At 53.9% G+C, this 19,956-nt stretch overlaps 1 protein-coding gene across 7 annotated transcripts in view; it reads right to left on the bottom strand.

Moving 5' to 3' along the window:
- The window catches only part of LOC105491027 (leucine rich repeat and Ig domain containing 1), a 203,854-nt gene that overhangs the window by 106,557 nt on the left and 77,341 nt on the right, over positions 1 to 19,956 (bottom strand). For 5 of the 7 annotated variants that reach the window (XM_071100861.1, XM_024795812.2, XM_071100863.1 and 2 more), the window contains one exon: positions 14,602 to 14,663. The exons of the other annotated variants lie outside the window; for them this stretch is intronic. The gene's annotated coding sequence lies outside the window, so the exon portion shown is untranslated. The remainder of the gene's footprint in view (positions 1 to 14,601; positions 14,664 to 19,956) is intronic. 7 annotated transcript variants of the gene reach the window in all.

Here is a 19,956-nt window from a genome sequence, read left to right as displayed (position 1 = left end):
ATTAACATAATTATCCCGATTGAGAAAAGCAGTCCTTACCCCATAGATACTTTTCAGACTAAAGATGCAAGCTGTCACAATCAGTCATAATTAAGTCAAGCAAGCTATTTTTTTTTTCTTGAGCTCCCTTCCCCTCTCGGGCACCCGCTCCTCCTTGGGTTAGATCTCAGAGTAGAGACCAGGCAGACGTGACAAACTCCTCATGCTCCTGCGCTCACACCCCAGCTGCCTCTTCAGCTGCCTTCCAAAGAGAGAAGGCCCCAGGCCTGGGGCCCAGCACCAGGACCCCCTCCCACAGCTGGCTCAGCAAAGCCTCCCCGCCTCCCTCATCCCTCCACCCACAGCTGAAGGACTGTCCCTCCCAGACACCTTCCGGGACTCTCCTGGGTCACCAGGCCTGGAGGGGATGCAGGGGAACAACGGAGAGCCAGAGGGCAGCCTGACCAATACCCCGGTCTGAGTCGCTGCCCCTCCCGCCTCGATGCTCACATTCACCCCTACCCACTCCCCAGTCCACTCCTGACACAAAGCCAAGGTCATTTCCTCCTGTGACAGCCAGAAATCTGTCCATACCACAAATCCAAGTGTTTAACCCTCCCACCCCAGTCACCCCCCTTCATGGCCCTCGTGAGACCTAGCCCTAGCTCCCTCCAGCCACACCTCCCCAGGCTCACTCTACTCTAGCCACACTGGCCTTTCAGAATCCCCTGGAGCCTCTTGCCACAGGGCCTTGGTATGTGCTCTTCCCTTTGCCTGCTGCCCCCCTTCCCCCAGCCACAGCCACCCACCCTCTCAGCTCACAGATTCATCCTGCAGTGCTTAGCCCTGGTGTCACCTCCTCCCAAAGCCCTTCCCTGCCTCCCCGACCTGGTGGGTCTCCTCTTAAACCCTCTGACAGCACCCCACATCTGCCCCTTGCTGGTAGATACACCGCAGCTACACGACATTGTTGGCATTCTTTATTTGTCATCTCCGTTCAACTAGAGAAGCTCCATGAAGCACCCGGTTTGATTGACGGCATTTTTTATTTGTTTACTGTTGTATCCCCAGTGCCTACCACAGTGCTTGGCTCCTGGTCCAGGCCTGCTCTAGGTCTCAGAAATTCTGTTTTGAGGGGGGATGAGCAGGGTTAGAGGAAGAAGCACCTCCTGCATAGTTTTGGCCTTGGGGACCAGGCTGGGGTCCCCAAGATCAGGATGTGTGACCTCACAACTTCATCCTCCCACCCCAGGCCTCAGCTTCTCCATCTGAAATGGGCAGCCAGGAGCAGGTAACTTCCCCTGCCCCCTACTTATGCCCCCACCCACCCCAACCTCTAACATGACCCCTCAAAGCAGAATGTCCCTCCCCCTGCTGCAGAGCTGGAAATGCTGGCAAATCCACCTGCTCACCAAGTACCTGCACCTTCTGAGGCCGCCCGGTGGGGGTGAGGCCGGGTGCCTGCTGCTCCCGCCCCTCTCTGCACCTGCAGGGTGACACGTGCGTAGGTGACACCACGGACGTATTTCACCCCGACATGCTGCAGTTTCCGCCCTGAAAAGGTGCTTAGTTTTTAGTACATCTTAAATAGGAGCCTGCAAAGTGTGTTGTCAGCGCTTTTTAAATGGCTTGTTAATGCCCCCGTAAAGCTCAGCACGCCGGCCAGGGAAGACAGCTCACTCCTGGCCCCAGTGCGGCCTGCACACCCTCGCAGCCCGTCTCTGAGCACACAACCTGGCTGAGCCTCTGGGCTGGACTCTGGGTTTATCAGGAGGCCCAGGAACTAGACTGTCCCCCAACAAAAATATGCCAGGAGCTCCTTGCCCTAGGGCCACAGGGAGTGGCAACCCTTTGGGGATGGCAGGAGGCAAGCTGGGGCCCTGCCTGGCCGAGGAAAGAGGAATGAGCATTGGCTTTAGAGTCAAGTGACCCAGGTTCAAATCCCTGCTTGGCCACTTACAAGCTACATGAACTCAGGCCAGTGACCAATCCTCTCTAGGCCTCAAGTTTCCTCATCTATAAAATGGTGATGCTAACTCCTACCTCAAGGCAATTTTTAAGAGTGATTCAGGAAGTGGATACCGCGCCAGGTAACATTTAATTTTTAAGGTGTGGTAATGGTATCACGGTTCTGTCTTTTAAAGGGTCCTCATCTTTTAGAGATATGCACTGAAATATTTCTGGAAAAAATTATACAACATCAAAATAACCTGGTGGTGGTGGAGAGTGTGGGGGTGTAGAGGAAACAGGGCTGGTCATAAGTTGGTGCTGGTTGACAGAGCATGGAATTTGAGAACCATCACACGGGCACCCGATGGATGCTCAGTGACCCAGGGGTGCACTCTCCAGTCCCTCACGCAGGGCTATGGGCAGCAGCAGGGCTATGGAAAGCACCAGCACGGCGCTCCGGGGCTGGGCCTTCACAGCGCCCCTGGAGGCTCCTACAGTCCACAGAAAGGAGACACACAAGTCAGGGGCCCTCAGGACCAGCAGACCTGGGAGCCTCGAGTCAGGCAGCCCATCTCAGGTCCAGATTCTGTCCCAGCTGTGTGACCCAGGGCCTATCACTTTCCCTCTCTGAGCTCTAGCTTCCTGTCTGTCATTAAAATGGGGATGGTAACAACACCCCATCCTCCCCTTCCATCCCACCCCGCCCCCACTCCCAGGCAGGCACTGAAGGGAGTAAGTGTGAGGACCGAGACAGCCAAAGAGCAGTGAGCGTGGCCTGAGGCAGGGGTTTCATCAACCTTAGAACCCCCTACCTTCCTCTTCGAACCTAAATACAACCGTGTCATCTATTGAACGCTGCTGTGGGCGGGTGGGCCTCCTGCTGAGCACCGCAATGCAGACCTGCTAAGAGTCATCCTGCCCTCAAGAAGCTCCTCGGGGAAGAGTCATTTCTGTGGCCAGGATGAAGGTGGTGGATAATTAAAATAATAACAATGACGACAACCGAGACTGACGTCTCTGCGTGCTTCTGACGTTCCTGGCACGTGTCCCGGGCTTTACCTGCGCCTCTCCATCAACCCTTAGCACCACCTACGAGGCAACTAGTATCACTGTCCCCTTTTAGTTGGGGAAACTGAGGCTCAGAGAGATGAAACAAGTGAGTGCACAGCCAAGTCCTGGACCCAGGTCCCCACCCTAGTCCAGGCTCAGCAGGGCAGGGAGGGGCTGCCCCTCAGGCCTGGGCATCCCAGAGGGATGAGCAGCACAAAGTGCCACACCCAAGCAAGCCCTCTGCAGGCCTCAGTTTCTTCACCTGTGACATGGGGGCGGAACAACCCAGCCCCAGCTGGGGGGCATCAGGAGAAAGTGGCACAGGTGGGGGAGGGGGCCACAGTTCCAAATGGAGCCGAGGCGGCTGTGAGGTAAGTCGGGGCGCGGGGGCGGGAGGCGAGAGAAAGAGACAGATCTCTCAGGCTCAGCTCAGGCGTTGTGATATTTTTCCCCAGGTTATATTTTTAGATGGACTACTTTCTCTCCCCTCCCCCTGCCTCAGTAGGAGGAGGAACACAGAAATAGCCGGGCGTGCGTGTCTGAGCCGGGCTATATATAGTGGGCACAAACCCTGTCACCCGGGGCTTCTCCCACTCCCTGCACCCGGAGCAGGAGCGGGGAGTGGGGAGGGGGCCCCTTCCTCTTACCCAGTGGCCCCAGGGTCTGCTCAGCTCTGCCCGCTTCCTCCAGGCACCCCCATCCCAGCACACACCTGTGCACACACATGCACACATACAGACACACACGTGATTGAAGCCTGTCTGCACCGACTCAGCATCAGGGCTTTTCGAGGGGTCCAGAGCGACCTAAGGGGCCTGAATTGGGCAGGGAGGGTGGTGTGAGCCAGGCCAGGAGAGAGATGATTTTGCAGGACCCAATGGCTGTGACTCTCTCAGCCTCGGTTTGCTGGTCTGTAAACATGGGGACATATCAGGTCTGTGGGCCCTTTACCACTTCAGAAGATGCAACTAATGTCGAACACATTCCCCCAGCTGCTCCCATCTGAGTCCCCATTGTTGAGATGAGGAAACTGTGCGGGCACTGGCCAAGGTCAACAGCAAACCTGCAGTGGCAGAGACACTTTATAGTTTCAACCTCGCCTCTCCGGACTCAGTTTCCTCATCTGCGAAGTGGAGATAAAGTCAGCACCCACTTCATGGGCTATGGTGAGGACTGGATGAGGAGGAGGCACATAAAGTGCCTAATGTGGGCTTCCATAACTAGGGAGAGGGCCATGAGCACCCAGGGGAAGTAAGCACTCCCGAGTCTCCCTACGACCTCCCTTGGCCACAGCCCACCACTGGGCCAGGCTCCAGCCTCATGTTCAGGGGCTGAACCATGCCCTTCCCCACAGTCTACCTTGGCAGGCCTTCAAGAAAAAGCCCACAGCCAAATCACCCACACCCAGCCCAGGGCAGGTATCAGCAACTGCTTCCCAGACGGTGGGTGGACCCTGCCACTGCCCCACTTCAGGAGAGCCTGAGATGAAGGCCTGGCCTCCTCCCAGGCCTCCCAGTGCTGGTCACACTAGCCATGCTGAAGTATCAGAGCAGAAGGACCTAACCCCCATACCCACCCTTTCCTGATGGTGGGGCTCCCTTCTGGGATACTCCAAATGGGTGTCCAAGCTGGTTTGGGTATGCCCAGTCCAGGGGCAGGTCTACACAGGCTCTGCTGACTTTCTGCCCCAGGACCTGAGAAGGACAGAAAGCCCTGAATGGGGAATTCAGCCATGGGGGTTGGGGGTTTCAGTTTCCCCATCAGTACTTATTCTCCACAGAGGAATTTAAATCCATCATCTTGGCTGGGCGAGGCGGCTCATGCCTGTAATCCCAACACTTTGGGAGGCCAAGGCAAGAGGATCACTCGAGCCCAGGAGTTTGAGAAGAGCCTGGGAAACATATCGAGACCCTGTCTCTACCAAAAAGAAAATAAAATTATCCAGGCATGGTGGCGTTGCACCCAACTACTCTAGCAACTACTGGGGAGGCTGAGGTAGGAGGATCACTTGAACCCAGGAGGTCGAGGCTGCAGTGAGCTATGATTACACCACTGCACTCTAGCCTGGGCAACAGAGCAAGACCCTGTCTCTAAATAAATAAACAAATAATCAATTATCTTGTTTAACCCTCACAACTTCCCCGAGGAAGGTACAATGGTTATTCTGCAGATGGAGAAACAGAGGCCCAGGGTGGGGAAAAGGCCTGCCTGGGTCACACAGAAAGTGACAGGCAGCTCTTGTGAGAGTTAAGAGCCTGCAGCTGCCAGACCTGGGAAAGCCAGGATGTGAGCCTGGAAGGTGGACTCCTGTGTTGAACAACTGGCTTGGAAAATTCCTGAACACATGTCCATGGGGTTGAGAGAGAGCTGGTTTGAGACGGCTCCACCACAGCACACCCAGGGAATCTACATGGAGTGGCCGCCCCACCCCTACTCCTGCATCCATCCCCTGGCCATTGAGTTTTTGAGCCCAAGTGCCAAACTTCATTTTCCTGGCTGCAGAGTTCCATTTGGTTGGTAGGTTTCAGTTCAGAGCTTCCACCATCTGAGCACCCACAGTGAGAACTGCGTCTCACTGGCAAATGTGGGACTCAGCACCTTCATCTGAGCCACCAGAAGATTAGGGCAGGAGGAGGGCACAGCCCTAAGCTGCCCCACTGAGACCTTTTTCTCCCCCAGACCAGTGTCCAGTGTTGACCCTTTGGGCTGTTGACTCTACACAAGTCCTCCTGAGTGAACTGAGCACCTGTGTCTCCGCCCCCTGTGTCTCATGGAGTTCCTGACTCCACCCAGAGATCCCCAAAGCACTGGAGATGGGTGAGGAAGAAGCATGCATCCCTGCAGTGGGCTGCCTACCCCACAGGCACCCCACCCTGCCTACCCCGCAGGCACCCCACCCTGCCTACCCCACAGGCACCCCATCCTGCCCAACCTGGCCTGGGTACAGCAAGACCCAAAGACCCAGAGGAGGAAAGACTCAGGGTCAGAGCAACAGCCATCATCAGGAGGAAGGAGCACAGGTCCTGTCCTCATTAGGGCACCCAGATATCCAGACCTTGCACAAGAATGAGCCTGCCGTTGCTATGGCCTCTGTTCAGTTTCTGGATTTCCACATGCAAAACAAATGAAGTTGGACTCTTACCTTACACCATATACAAAAATTAACTCCAAATAGGTGAAAGACCTAAACACAAAACCTGAAACTATACCACTCCTAAAATAAAACATAGGGGAGAAGCTTCATAACATTGGATTTGGCAATAATTTCTTGGACATGACACCGAAAACACAGGCAACAAAAGCAAAAATAGACAAATGGGACTACATCAAACTTAAAACCTTCTGCTTAACAAAGGAAGCAATCAACAGAGTGAAAAAGCAACCTACGGAATGGGAGGAAATGTTGGCAACCCACGTATCTGAAAGGGGTTAATATCTAGAATACATAAAGAACTTCTACAACTCAACAACAAAAATAATCCCATCAAAAATTGGCAAAGGACTTGAATAGACATTTCTTAAAAGAAAATATACAAATGGCCGACAAGCAGATGGAAAGATGCTCAGCATCACTAATCATCAGGGAAATGCAAAGCAAAACCACAATGAGGTCTCCCCTCACCTCAGATAGGGATGGTCACTACCAAAAGAAAAATAAGTATTGTCAAGGACATGGAGAAATCGGAACATTTGTGTATCGCTAGTACGAATGTAAAGTGGGGCAGCCACTAAATTAATTGTAAAAATTAAAAATAGAATTACCATTCGATCTAACAGTCCCACTTTTGGGTGTGTGTATGTGTATGTGCGTACATATACATATCATAATTAAAAACAGGGTCTCAAAGAGGTATGTGCACGCTCAAGTTCATCACAGCATTATTCACAATAGCCAAGAGATGGAAAGAACCCCAACTGTCTATCAACAGATGAACAGATAAACAAAATGTGGTGTATACAGATGATGGACTATTTTTCAGCCTTAAAAAAGTAAGGAAACGCTGTCACATGCCACAGTATGGATGAACATGGAGGACATTATGCTATATGAAGTAAGCTACTCACAAAAAGACACATATGTATGGTTTCCTGGTATGAGGCATCTAAGGTGGTCAAACTCTTAGAAAGTAGCAGGAAGGTTGTCAGGGGCTGTGGGGACAGCCAAATTGCTGTCCAATGGGTACAGAATTTTGGTCATGCAAGATGAAAAGAATATGGTGTACGATAAGGGGCATAGAGTTCACACTACCTTACTGTGCACTTATACACGGCTAAGATGATACATTTTATATGTTTTTTTTTTTTTACCATAATTTAAAAAAAGAAAGAAAAAGAAAAAATGAGCTATCCTATAGATGAGGAAACCAGCACTCAGAGAAGTGAAGTAATTTCCCCAAGATCACACAGCTGGCAGGTGGCAACGGGGATTCAAAGCCCTTTTGCCTGGCTCCCGGGGACGCTGCACATTCCTTTGAGAAAATGTCCAGGGCTGACACATGGGCACTCTACAATGGCTTCTGGAGGAGGCAGTCTTAACCATGCATCTTAAAACATGACAAATGGCTTTGCAGCACACTAAAGGGCCGTCCCTGGGAGAAGAGGAAGAGTCCTCTCTTACCAGGCCTCTTCTGAGAGCCCCAGGTCAGTGTTGTGTCTCCTCCCCCAGTCCAGGGCTCTTCCCTGACTGCCTGCCTGGCAGAGATGGCCCCTGGCTGCCCTCAGCCTCCGGGCCTGGCCAGGTCTGGCGGTGATCAATCCTGCCCAGGTGCAGGCATTTCAGGCAGCTGCCTCTCCCACTGCCTGGCAGTGTGATTAATGCTCACTCTGCGAAGAGCCCACTCATCACGGACATGCCACATGCCCACCAGTTCGAGGCAGGTGGGCTGCACCAGTGTCTGCTGAGTCCCAGCCCCCAGAGCTCACCCTGTTCCCTGCCAGGCCAGAGACCAAAGCTTCGCTCGTCTCGGCTGCTGAGGGCTGGGGGCTGGGAGTGGGTGCCACACACAGGGGCCACACCTAGAAGGGCGTTTTCTGTGGCCCTCACAGCCTCACTCCTACCCTCTCCTCCCAGCCTCCAGGGAGGGGTCTGAGGGCAGCTCCAGCTCCAGCTTGGGGACAGGATGGAGCTAATGGGAACCCCACCTCGTCCACTCCTTCCCAGCTGTGTGACCTCAGGCAAGCTTCCTTGTCTCCGGGCCTGTTTCCATGTCTGCAATGTGGGCATCACACTTCTCCCTCACCAGCCCTTGGGAGGAGCCATGAAGACAAATGCTTGGAATGTAGTCCAGACTGCCTGGGTTCAAATCCCCACTCTGCCACTTAAGGACTGTATAATTTTGGGCAAGTTTCTCATCCTCTGCCTGCACTTCAGTTCTCTGCAGAAACAGTTCATGGGCTGTAGTGAGGATTAAATAAATAACTATTTGTGAAATGCTTACCACAGCGCCTGGCACATAGCAGGCACTGAGGAAACAGGAGCTGTTATCACTCTGGGTCTGCTGTTGCTGTCCCATTTCACAGAGCTGTTTTGAGGTCTGGACTTGGCCCAGTATATGCAAGGTATTCTGCGAAGTGGAAAACCCACCCTCTGTGATGGCTGAATGTCCATTCTCTTTAACCCTCCTTCCCTGCAAGGCTTATGGCACCCACACCCACCCAAGAGCCCAGCTGGCACTAGGAGGGTCCAGCCGGCACTGGGAGGGAAGCTGGGAAGACTCCACTCTGCCTTTGGGCAGCTCTGTGCCAGTGGGGAGATGATGGAGGCACATCCAGGTCGGAGAGCACTTGCAGAGTTGGGCTAAGGAAGCGGGTGCAAAGGAGTCCCAAGGGCTGAGCTAGGCTCAGGATTAGAGATCAGAGGCCAGGTGCAGGGAGGCGCAGTCGATGCTCAGCCAATGAGGAGACACTGAGGGTTCTTGAGGAGGAGGGTGGAGTAGGCAGAGCTGGTCTCAGGCCCAGGCCTGCAGATGTGCAGACCCAGCTTAACCCTTGCTCCTTCCTGTGCAGACCCAGCTAGACAGGAGAATCCAGAGCTGGGAGGGCTCGGAGCTTGTGGAGGGAGAGCAGGGCAAGCATCAGGGGTTGTGACCCAGTGTCTACCCGACCCTCCCGGCCCAATGGTCCTTGTCCTGGGCCCCAGATCACTCTGTGCAGGAAGAGGATCTCCCTGCCCGGAGCTGGCCAGCCCTCTAACCCAGGTCAGACATCTGACCTCCACTCTCTACACTCTGAGCTGCTGTGGGCTGCAGAGATGTCTGAATAGATATGGCTCCCGCTCCTCCAGGAAACCTACTCCTTCTCAAGGACTATATGCTGTTTTGCTCCTGTGGACAGCACAGTTCTCATAAATGATAGTTCCCTTTTCATTCTGACTATGAAGAATCACAACCAACTATTCAGCCCAAGATCGGACCCTCTGTGTCCATGTTGTAATGCTCCCCAAGCCTTTCCTTGCTATTGCATCCTTTTCCCCCTGCCTTGGATTGTCTACCTTGGTATCACGATTATGCTTAGCTCTCATACTTATTGGAATAAGGTAGGTATAAATATAAAAATAGTTAATGTGCAAAATGGCAAATCCACTCCATCCCACCCCACATTTACCTGCTCCCTAGGGAATGAAAAACTCAGGACCGGAGGTCCGGGGTTGGCAGCATTGTGGGGGGAGTAAGGGGGAGGCTGAAGCAGGCCCCAGTCCTGTCCCTCTTGGCTCTGGCATCTAGTTGCGCATAGGAGCTAGGAAGGCTCTGCTCTCACCCTAGAATGTTCTATAGCCCTGCTAATAACAATGACAACTTTGACTAGAATTGACTGAGTGCCTACTACATGCCAAGTGTCATTCCTAGTGCAGTACCTGAATATGCCATTTATTCCCTAACAGCCCGTGAGGTGGGTTCTACTATCATTTTCCCCTTACCCAATGGGAAAACTGAGGCCCAGAGAGCTAAAGTAACATGTCTAAGGCCACACATCTGGTAAGTACTGGAGCTGGGACTCATGCCATGCTGTCTGATGCCACAAACCAGGTTATCAGTAGCTACCCATCTTGCCTCAGGGGCTCGGGTAGTGCACATGACCTTCTGAGACTGAGATGGTCCAGCACCTGCCCCCTACCCATCTGTGTCAGGGCTGCCCCTGCCTCTCTGTCCCTCTATATCCAGACTGGTCCAGGCTCTCTCTTTCCCTCTAGCTGCACAGGCAGGCATCAGGCCTGGGCCACAGCACCAACATGGGGAGACACAGGCAGAGGGCAGCAGTAGACAATTTGGAGCAGCAAGGCAGGGGGGAAAAAAGCCAGACTTCAGCATCAGAATGGCACTGGGGCCCTCTTGAGCCTCAGTCTCCACATCTGTAACATGGGAACAGGAAGGACCTGCAGGCAGGTTAGGCTGAGGGGAGGTGTGGCCCATGCCTCCCTCAGGCCTGGCCACAGAAAGGTTGGTAAATGATAGCTGGGGCAGGGTCCTGGCTCCTCAGGACCTTGAGGGGCTGTCCTGGGACTGCCCACTGAGAAAAACCAGAGCTGGGTCCCCCAGGATCTCCGGCCACAATTAGGGTCAGAATCCTGCCTCACAACTGCCTAGCTGTGTGGCCATGGGCAAGGCACTCTGCCCCTTTGGCCTTGGATAACGGGAGAATGATGTTTACTCATGCTTGGCGTACAATGTCTTAGCTGAGAATTATCTTTATTATCCCAGGGTACCTTCCAGCCCCCTGGACACCCCTCCATCCTGGCAGGCAGGCTGGGGTGGGGGCAGAGTCATGGGAGGCACATGTGCGGGGAGAACAGGCTGGGCCCAGACACCAGGCTCCAATGTAGAAGCCGCCCCCAGGTGCCAATACTGTAGGAGGTGGCAGAGAGCCGCCCCACTGCCCTAGTTTCCCAGAGAGCTTCCTTGCTGAAGTGGGGAGAGACTCGGCACACAAATGCACATGCACACGCGTGCACATCCAGGTCCATGTGTGTCCCCCGCCCGGGACAGCCAGAGCCTGGCACTAAAGCCAGCCCCACTCCTGGTACCCTCAACCCCTCCAGGGCACAGGACATGGGAAAGGGGATTCAATCCCAGCTCTGCCTTTTCTGCGACTTGGGTCAACTAGCTTCCCTATGTGGGCCTCCATTTTTCATAGGGAAACAGGGATAATGGCATCCCTCTCCTGCGTGAGAACCAATGATGTTCCATATGTGAAGAGCCTGCGCCAGTTCCTTCTCCTCACGCTCCTCCCTGCCACCACCACAATGTGTCAGGCCTCTCCGCTCAACCCCAGCATTGCCACTGCTGCTTCTCTGTGCCCCATTAAAGCAGCCTCCTTATTTCCTTGAGGCTCAGAGATTTCATCCCTCTGTGCCTCCTCTACCCAGGTGGCTGAGAGCTCCTGTCACTGAAGCAGGGACAAGCTCTCGCCAACTGCACACCCAGCTCCCCCTGTCCAGCACTACCCCGGCAGCCCTCAGTAACTGACACCCAGAGGGAGACAGCGGAAGAAACTGGAGCCGCCTCCCCCCCACAACCACAGCAGCCTGGATGTAGGAACCTGAATGTCACCCAGTTCAGACTGAACTGGCTCTGCTGCCCACCCGATCAGCCACCAACCATGGCAATGACAAGCACAACAACTCCACTAACAGGCCCTCACCATGTGCCAGGTCATATGTAAAGACTTCTCATGCATCATCTCATCTCATCTTCCCAATACACCTATGAGAAAACAACTGCTGTGCCCATTTTACAGATGAGGAGACTGATGCACAGAGAAACCATGAACCCAAGTCTAGCTCAGGACTTGAGGTCTGCACTCTACACTTTACTGCTAGGTCCACCCACAGCTCCTCAGAAATGCCCAGGACCAGGGGGCTGGCAGAAAGAGCAATGGGGCCTCCCTTCTGCGCTGAACTGAGGTGAAAACCAACAGCATTGTTTGCAGCAGACACATTCTGACTTTAAAGTTAAAAATTGAGTCCCCAAGTATAGGATGTTGTTTAGGGAACTGGCCTAACATCCACCCCCATGGTTCTGCTCCCCTGTTTTAGAAATGAAGGTAGCGCTAGCTTGCATCCGCATCTCAGGCCCACACAAAACTTCAGGCCGGTAAACTCTGGTGGTGATGATGGGGTGGCGGGAGGTGCCCAGCAAATGCACCCATCCAAGCAAGACCCTTTCCCCAGGCCTGCTGGGTTGTGCCAGGTGGACTGAGGTCCCTTCTGGAGTGGACTTTACATGTGCAGGCCCCTCAGATGGGCATCCACCCCTTAGTGCCTCAGTGGCTTCCCCTGAGGCAGAGCTTCCGGCCAACGCTGGCCACACCCCATGCCAGCCCTGCCTGCACACAGAGCCCATGATGGCTCCCTGCTCTGCACTTGGACAGATGCCGTTGTTGTAACTATGGCTCCTGGGTTTGCATAATGCCTCCTTCCTGGCTCCCATGCCCCCCAGCACGCACGCTCAGGCTCTGATCCAGCACAGGCTGCTTTTATTCCAAAGATTTCATGAGGCCATCCCACGAGTCATAAATAATCGAGGGTGCTCAGATGCTGCGTCCAGGTGTGTTGACTGACAGCCCTCCCCGCCGGCCACGGCCGGCCTCCCAGATTGGAGCCTGCCCCTTCTCAGATCTCCCCTGAATGGCATCCCTTCTACTGAATCCTGTGTCTGTAGATCCCTGAATTGCCTGCCCACCCTCCTTCCTGTTTCCAGGCCCTCTCAGCCCCAGCCACCCCCACAGCTCCCCCATCCAAGTCGGGACAAGTGCCTGGAACTCATTCTCACTGAACCGAGTAGGGCTGGGGCCCACTCAGCCACCCACACGATGACAGCTGAGGGCAGTTGCTGTGGGGTATCTTCTCAGAGGAGGCACACTCTGAGCAGAGGGGACTGTTAGTGTCCAAGTGCGGAGGAGAGGGAAGAGGGCATGTCCAGGAAGGACGGATGTGCCCCAGACCCAGAACCCGAGAGACTAGCCCAGAGGCTCCCTCTCACAATCTTGCTGGCTGTGGCTGCCTGGTCCACACACACATCTTCATGGATGCAGCCTCCAGCTCCCACCCCCAAGCCATGACCCCTGAAGGCCTGACCAGAGGACATGGTGGCCAAGGGCGTGGCCTCCAACCATAGCCCTCCTCTCAGGTGACCCACCACTGGGAGACAAAGTGTAGGGAGAGAGATGGATAGACCCATGGGACCTGGAGTGGAGACCAAGACCAAATCCTACCTTGCCACCAAGGCCGCGGCAAGGGAACAAACTGCTCCCTCTCATGGGTTGCTGTTGCTAAGATTAATGAGCTAACTAAAGTATGAAGACAGTTCTTGTACACTTAAAAAGAGGTGATCAACCATCATAAATTAATCACAATTAGCACCCCTCCTCCAGGCAGTCTGCCTGGATTAGGTCCACTGAGCATAGTTTCTCCTCTCCCAAATGACAGGAGGCTGCACGCGCCCTTGCAGGGGCATCTGAGCTGCCGAGGGCTGCAATTCTCCAATCCCCAGATCCTTCAAACTCTTTCCAAGGCTCTGCTGCAAAATGACTGTGTGTTTTCACATCTATTGAGCACCAACTGTGTGCCAAGCTCTTGGTACTTGGCCTTCTACACACAACACAGTGCTCAGGAGGATGCGCTATGAGGAGCTCCCTTTTACAGATACGGAAATTTGAAGACAGAGCCCTAACTCCTTATATAAGTTAACCCCTGCCCTGGGCCGTGGGGCCAGTTAGGCCAGGGAAGGGTGGAAGATGGACAGCCACACCCCTCCAGCTCCCACTACTTCAAATCCGATAGAGCTGCTGCTGCTGCTGCTTCAGGCTTGTGAATAGGGGTGCCATCTCCCCAACTTCACACTCCTTCTGCTCCCTCCTGAGCACGTAGGTAAGGCTGACTCGGAAGAGACGCCTAGGCCCTTGACACCAAATTAAAACCAGAATCCCAGAGAGAGGGAGAGCATGGATTTTTTTTTTTTTAAATTAAAAAGCAAACAAACAAACAAACAAACAAACAAACAAACAAAAAAAACCAGAAGCCCTCCCTGTAATCATCCCCAGGACAGAGTGTCCTTGGAACTGAAGTCGAGGTCAGGGGCTACTGGGGACAGCCTTGCCACCCCTTATCTAACAGTGATCCCCAGACACAGGAATAGTGTCTGAAAAATGCTTATCACAGAGCACAACCAGGCCCTAAGGTCAGAGCCTGACCACCCAGAGCACTCCCAGACCCAAAAGATTCCCTGGCCTGCCCACCTCACCTGAGTGGCCCACAGCTCCACCCCTCCTCCAGGAGGAGCCTCCAGGATCCCCAAGTTCAAGGCTGGCTGGCGCCTGGACCAGGCACCCACGCTCCCCAGGGCCCGAGCGGTTGCCCTCCAAGGGCCCCCAGTACCCACAAGCCTGACCCATCAGATCATGGAGCTGCCTTCCTCCTTTCTCCTAACAGCTGATCCCCAAACCTTCCCGCCTCCACCTCGCCCAGTGACTCAAAAGTGCCCCTCCCCAGGAACATGGCTGGGGACAGGAAAGGGGGGTCCAGGAGATGATAGAGGAGAAAGGGGTGGCAGAGAGAGGGTGGCTGCTCTGCACACACCCCTTGGCCCCACTGCATCCACCAACACAGACAGCAGCTGCTCAACTCACTCAAGCATTGGCTCAGGTCTCAGGGCTCCGAGCTCAAGATCAGGGCCTCCTCAGTGGGACACCTGCAAAGAGACAGCAGGGAAGAGGTGAGAGGACAGTCAGATTGGGGCCTGCAGACCCATCCTGCAGTCCAATCCCACCCAAGTCTCTGCCCAGCCTGGGCTTCCCCATGCACTGGGCCAGATAGAGCAGGAGGAGACCTGGACCCTGCCCTCTGGAAGCTTGTGGGCAGCCTAAAGATGCCACATTCATTCCAGAGTCAAGATTGCACTTTCAGTAAAGAAAGGGCCTGGGCTACAGCAGGCTGGGATGCAGGCACCCGCATGGCCCCAGAGGACACACAAACTGGACTTGCAGCACAGCCCCCACCTATCCAAGCCTGTCTGCAGTGGAAGTCACAGTTCTCTGGCCCCTGGACACACAGGGCTGAACCTCAAATCTTCCCTCCTGAGGCCACATGTGGTTCATGGTCCCTAGGAGCACAGAGGAGCTGGTGGGAAGGGAGTACCCACGGCTGCCTTCGCACGTCTGCCTGAGGCCTTTACCTGGGCCCAGTCTCAGCTTTGTCACTGGCTCACCCTGTGACCCTCACTGTGCCTCCCATCAGTACAAGCAGGTGCAGCAGAGTTGCTGGGACTTGTGCAAACACAGCTTTCTGGGCTCCACCCCAAGACTTTCTGACCAGTAGGTCCTGGGGGTGGGGGGGCCTGAGGATCTGCATTTCCAACAAGCTCCCAGGTAATGCTGATGCTGCTGGTTGGGGATCACACTTTCAGAACTGCTGGCCTTGAAGATGTGTCCAGCCTGGAAAGTACAAAGCCCATACCCTCAAGGAGTTCCCAGGCTACATGGGAGACCACTCATACACACACATGCACGTGTGCACACATATCTTACTCCCAGCGGCCACGGTGGAAATGTGGCTTCTGAACACTGAGGAGATCTGACAGGGGCAGGCGGTGGGCTGGTGCAGTCACGGAAGGCTTCCCAAAAGAGGTGAAGACCTAAATGACTACCTTCACATATTATAGTCTTAATATGCAAATAACACATGAAAGCATTCTCTTTTTAAGATGTTCAAATACAGTAGTCTGTACAGTAAACACTCTCATTCCCAGTCACCTCTCCAGAGGTACTGAATGCCATCCCTTTGGCCTGAAACTTTAACTGTGCACTTGCACACGTGTGCAGAGAGGTGTACACAGACATGGGGGTATATACCAGGGATCACAGCCCCTATACTTGTGTGCACCCGCATTCCTCACTTCACAACAGATTTTTGAGACCTTTCCCTGTCCATACACAGCAATAACCATGCTTTTGCTCACTGAGCACCTAACGTGTGCCAGACACTGGGCTGAGTGCTGTACCTCTTAACTCATCTGATCCTATTAATAGCTCCCTAAGTGGGTGCTGTTTTGATCCTCATTTTGTAGATGAGAAATTGAAGTGGGCCAGGTGCGGTGGTGCACACCTGTAATCCCAGCACTTTGGGAGGCTGAAGGGGTAGGATCGCTTGAGCCCAGGAGTTCAAGACCAGCCTGGGTGTAGAAAGACCCTGTCTCTCCAAAAAAATTAATTAATTAAAAAAATTAGCTGGGCATGGTGGTGTGTACCTGTGGTCCTAGCTACTCAGGAGGCGGAGGCAGGAGGATCACTTGAGCCAAGGTGGAGGCCACAGTGAGCTATGATCGTGCCACTGCACTCCAGCCTAGGTGACGGAATGAGACTTCATCTCTAAAAAAGAAAAACCAAAAAAGAAAGAAAAGAAAAGAAAACTGAGGTGCAGAGTAGAGTGGTGACCAGTAAGCTGCCTGAGTATACAGCCAGGGCATAGTGGAGCCAAAGTGTGGATCTGGGCTGTGAAGCTCCAGCATGTTCTGCTAATGGACAGTCACAGCTGAGCTCTCGTGGTGCTGTACTGAGGCATGCCACGTGGGGTGTACCCCCACCTGTGTAACCAGGTCCCCAAGGATGAGTGCTTAGGTGTTTCCAATTTTTTATTTCAAACACTGCTGGAAAAAAACACCCTGTCTCATTGCACACACATGTAAGTATTTCTCTGGGTGCAGTCCTAAAGGGTAGATCAAAGGGTATACATGTTTTACATGTCGATACTTGCTTCCAAGTTGACCTCCATAAAACATCTGTACTGATGTGCAACTGTCCATTTTCTCATGTGAGCCCTATGTTAGAACAGTTCCCATTTACTCAGCACCTGTTGTGCATCAGATCCAGTAACATCTGGGTTGTCACCTCCATTCTGCAGAAAAGGAAACTGGCTCAGAGAGGTTATGCTGCTTGCCCAAAGTCACAGAGCATAGCAATTTGCCTCAATATTGTAAAAGAGAAGAGAAGGGAGGGAAGAAAGGAGAAAGGGAGGAAGGGGAGGAAGGAGGGAGAGGAAAAGACAGAGAGGGAGGGAGGGAAATTCCTTGACCTCACATACCCTCCCATTTGTCTGCTTCCCTTTAATAGCAAAACTCACGGACTGTCTCTACTGTCTCCACTCCTTCACTTCCAGTTCCCTCTCCAGTTCTGTCCCCACCACTCCACAAAACTGCTCTTATCAAGGTCCCCCAGAAATCTCAGTTTTGCCAAGCCCAATAGTCATTCTCTGTTCCCCCACTGGTCCCTGAGCTTTCAGCAGCATCTGACACGGCTGATTGCTTTCTCCATCAGGAGACATTTTATCTCCGGGTTTCCAGGACTCGGCCTCTCCGGGCTGTCCTCCTACACCTTCTCCCTTCTTCCCTAACTTCCCTCCAAGCATCTGAGGCCCCAGGGCTCACCAGGACCTCCTCTCCATCCCATCCTGTCTGCACACTCCTCAACTTTAAACCCCTGCTGTGCCCCAGGTCCCTCTCACCAGCCTCAGCTCCCTCCTGAGCACCAGCTTATGTTCAGAGGCCTATTTGTCATCTCCACTGCTCATCTAACAGACCTGTCCAAAACATAACTCTTCATTTTTATCCCCAAATTACATCTCCCTCAGCCTTGACTTCTCTCTTTCTCCCTCGGCCCATACCCAAGCCATCAGCAAACCCTGTCAGGTCTACCCCAGAACACATCTGGAACCTGACTGCTTCCCCCAGCTCCTCTGCCCTGCCCTGGCCAGCTCTTGCCCGGATTATTGAAACAGCCTCCTCCCTCACTCAGCTCCTTGCCTCCACCTCTGGCCCCAAACTATCAGAGCAGCACAATGACGTGAGAATCAGGCCCTGCGGCTGCCCTGCCATGAGCCCATGGTACAGTTTCAACTCAAGTTCAAACTCTCTCAAAGCCTTCGAGGCCCTGCCCACCTCTCAGAAATCATCTTCCACCACAATCGGCCTCCCTCCCACATGGGCCAGTCTCAGGGTCTCTGCCCTCTTGCTCCTTCTACTGAAGGTTCTTCCCCCAGGCTTTCTTACCATCCCATTCAAATGAGCCCTCTTACCATCCCTAGTCGCCCTAGGTAAAATGCCCACCATGCACCCCAGTCTCTCCCAATTTTCTAAGCATTTCCTCCACCTGACATTATCTTGTTTATTTATATGTGGCCTTGTTTCTTGTCTGCCTCCTCATCACAACATAAACTCCATAAGGCATGCAGGGCCTGAAGCCACCTCTTTCACCTCTGGATTCACCTCTGTACTATGTGCAGTGCTTGGCACCCAGGAGACAGTCAATATATATTTGCGGAAGGAAAGAAGGAAGGAAGGAAGGAAGGAAGGAAGGAAGGAAGGAAGGAAGGAAGGAAGGGAGGGAGGGAGGGAGGGAGGGAGGCACAGTCAGCTCTACGAGGCTCTGAAGCCTGTGTTCTCACTCCCTACATGAACTGCCTCCCATATGAAGAAGCGGGCAGGAGCCAGAGGGCATGCCCAGTAGGCAGGACACACTGCAAACGCAGGGAGGTGGAAGCCAGACTGAGGCCTGGCCAGCTGGCGCAGCAGAGCACACTGCACAGCACTGGGGCCCCAGCCTCCCTGGGATAACAGGCCCAGTAGCCCCCACCCCAGGGGTTCTGGGGCTCTTACACCTGCCAACCTGTCCCATTCAGGAGGGAGCCTTGGGGGCGGCCGGCAGCTGAACGCGACTGGCGGGGGGCCAGGATGCCTGCCAACAGCTGGCGCCACTGCCAGGCAGCCCAGTAATTGTGTTCACAGCGGAAATTGGTCCAGGGAGTTTTTTCCTTTCGCCTCCCATTTTCTTTCTCTTCCCTTCCCCCCTTGGAGCTGCAAGACTCAGAAGATTGATCTTTGCCTGAAACGGAGGAGATAACTCGATATAATGAACTCCACTGTCCCTCTTGCTGTTTGGAGCTTTTAAAAAATTTAAAAGGGCTAGGGACAAAAAAGCAAGTCCTTGGGGGCCTCTGGGGTTGCTTCCCCTCCCTCAGAAGCCCCTGGCCCTACTCCTGTGCCCCTCTGCAATTCCCCATCTCCTTCCTTTTCCCTTCTTTTTCCCTTGGGATGCCTTGATGGAACAAAGGTTAAAAATAACCCCTTTCTCTTGCAGGCTTTAAAAATAATTTTGGTGAGGTCAGGGCTGGGTCCACCAATCACCCTGTCTCCCACGCCCCCCGCCACTGTGATCGCCCCCTCTTCCAAGAGTCACCAGCCAGCCTGGGGGTGACAAGTTGGCTCAGTCCACCTTTTCTCAAAGCATTTCAGGAGGCCCAGCCCACCCACTGAGGTGCTGCCAGAGACAGCTTTTGTTCCTGCAAGTGGTTCTTGAAAGAGCCACCTATGATAAACAAAGGGAGCACAGTAACGGCTGGGATGGCTGGGACAGAGGAGCTGCCCCTGCTTTCTGGGGGACTGTGCCTCCCCTCAACCCATCAGCCAGCGGCCCCTCCAGCCAAGCGGCTCCTGGGTTCTGTGCCCCGCATGCATTCACATATTCAGTCAGTGTTTATGGAGCACCTATCCTGTGCCAGGCACTGAGCCGAGAGCTGGGGACCCAGGGGACCACCAAACCCTTCTGATTCCTGCCCTCAGTGGCTGTAAAGCCTGGTGGCAGAGGCAGTCATTAATCAATGGCCACACTTGGGTGGGAGACACATTGGGATAAGGGCTTTAAAGGAAAAGCCAAGGAGCCATGACAGCATGGACAGTGTGGTCAGGGAGGGCTTCCCTGAGGAAGTGTCCTTGGAGCAGAGGTCTGAAAAACAAGTATGAGACCACCAGGCAGAGGGTATGGGTGGAGGGCTCCAGGCACTATGGGGAGGGTCTGCTCCCAGGAGTGCACCATCCAATTACAGCCTCTCCCCGGTGCTCTGCCTGCAGAGAAAGGCCAGATCCCCAAATTACCCACCTGGCATTCAAGGCTTTTCCTAGCCTGATGTCTGCCCCCAAGACCCTCTTGTCTCCA

The sequence above is a fragment of the Macaca nemestrina genome, chromosome 7 (genome assembly GCF_043159975.1).
Source record: "Macaca nemestrina isolate mMacNem1 chromosome 7, mMacNem.hap1, whole genome shotgun sequence".
Lineage (NCBI taxonomy): Eukaryota > Metazoa > Chordata > Mammalia > Primates > Cercopithecidae > Macaca > Macaca nemestrina.
This window is presented reverse-complemented; position numbering and strand designations above follow the sequence as displayed.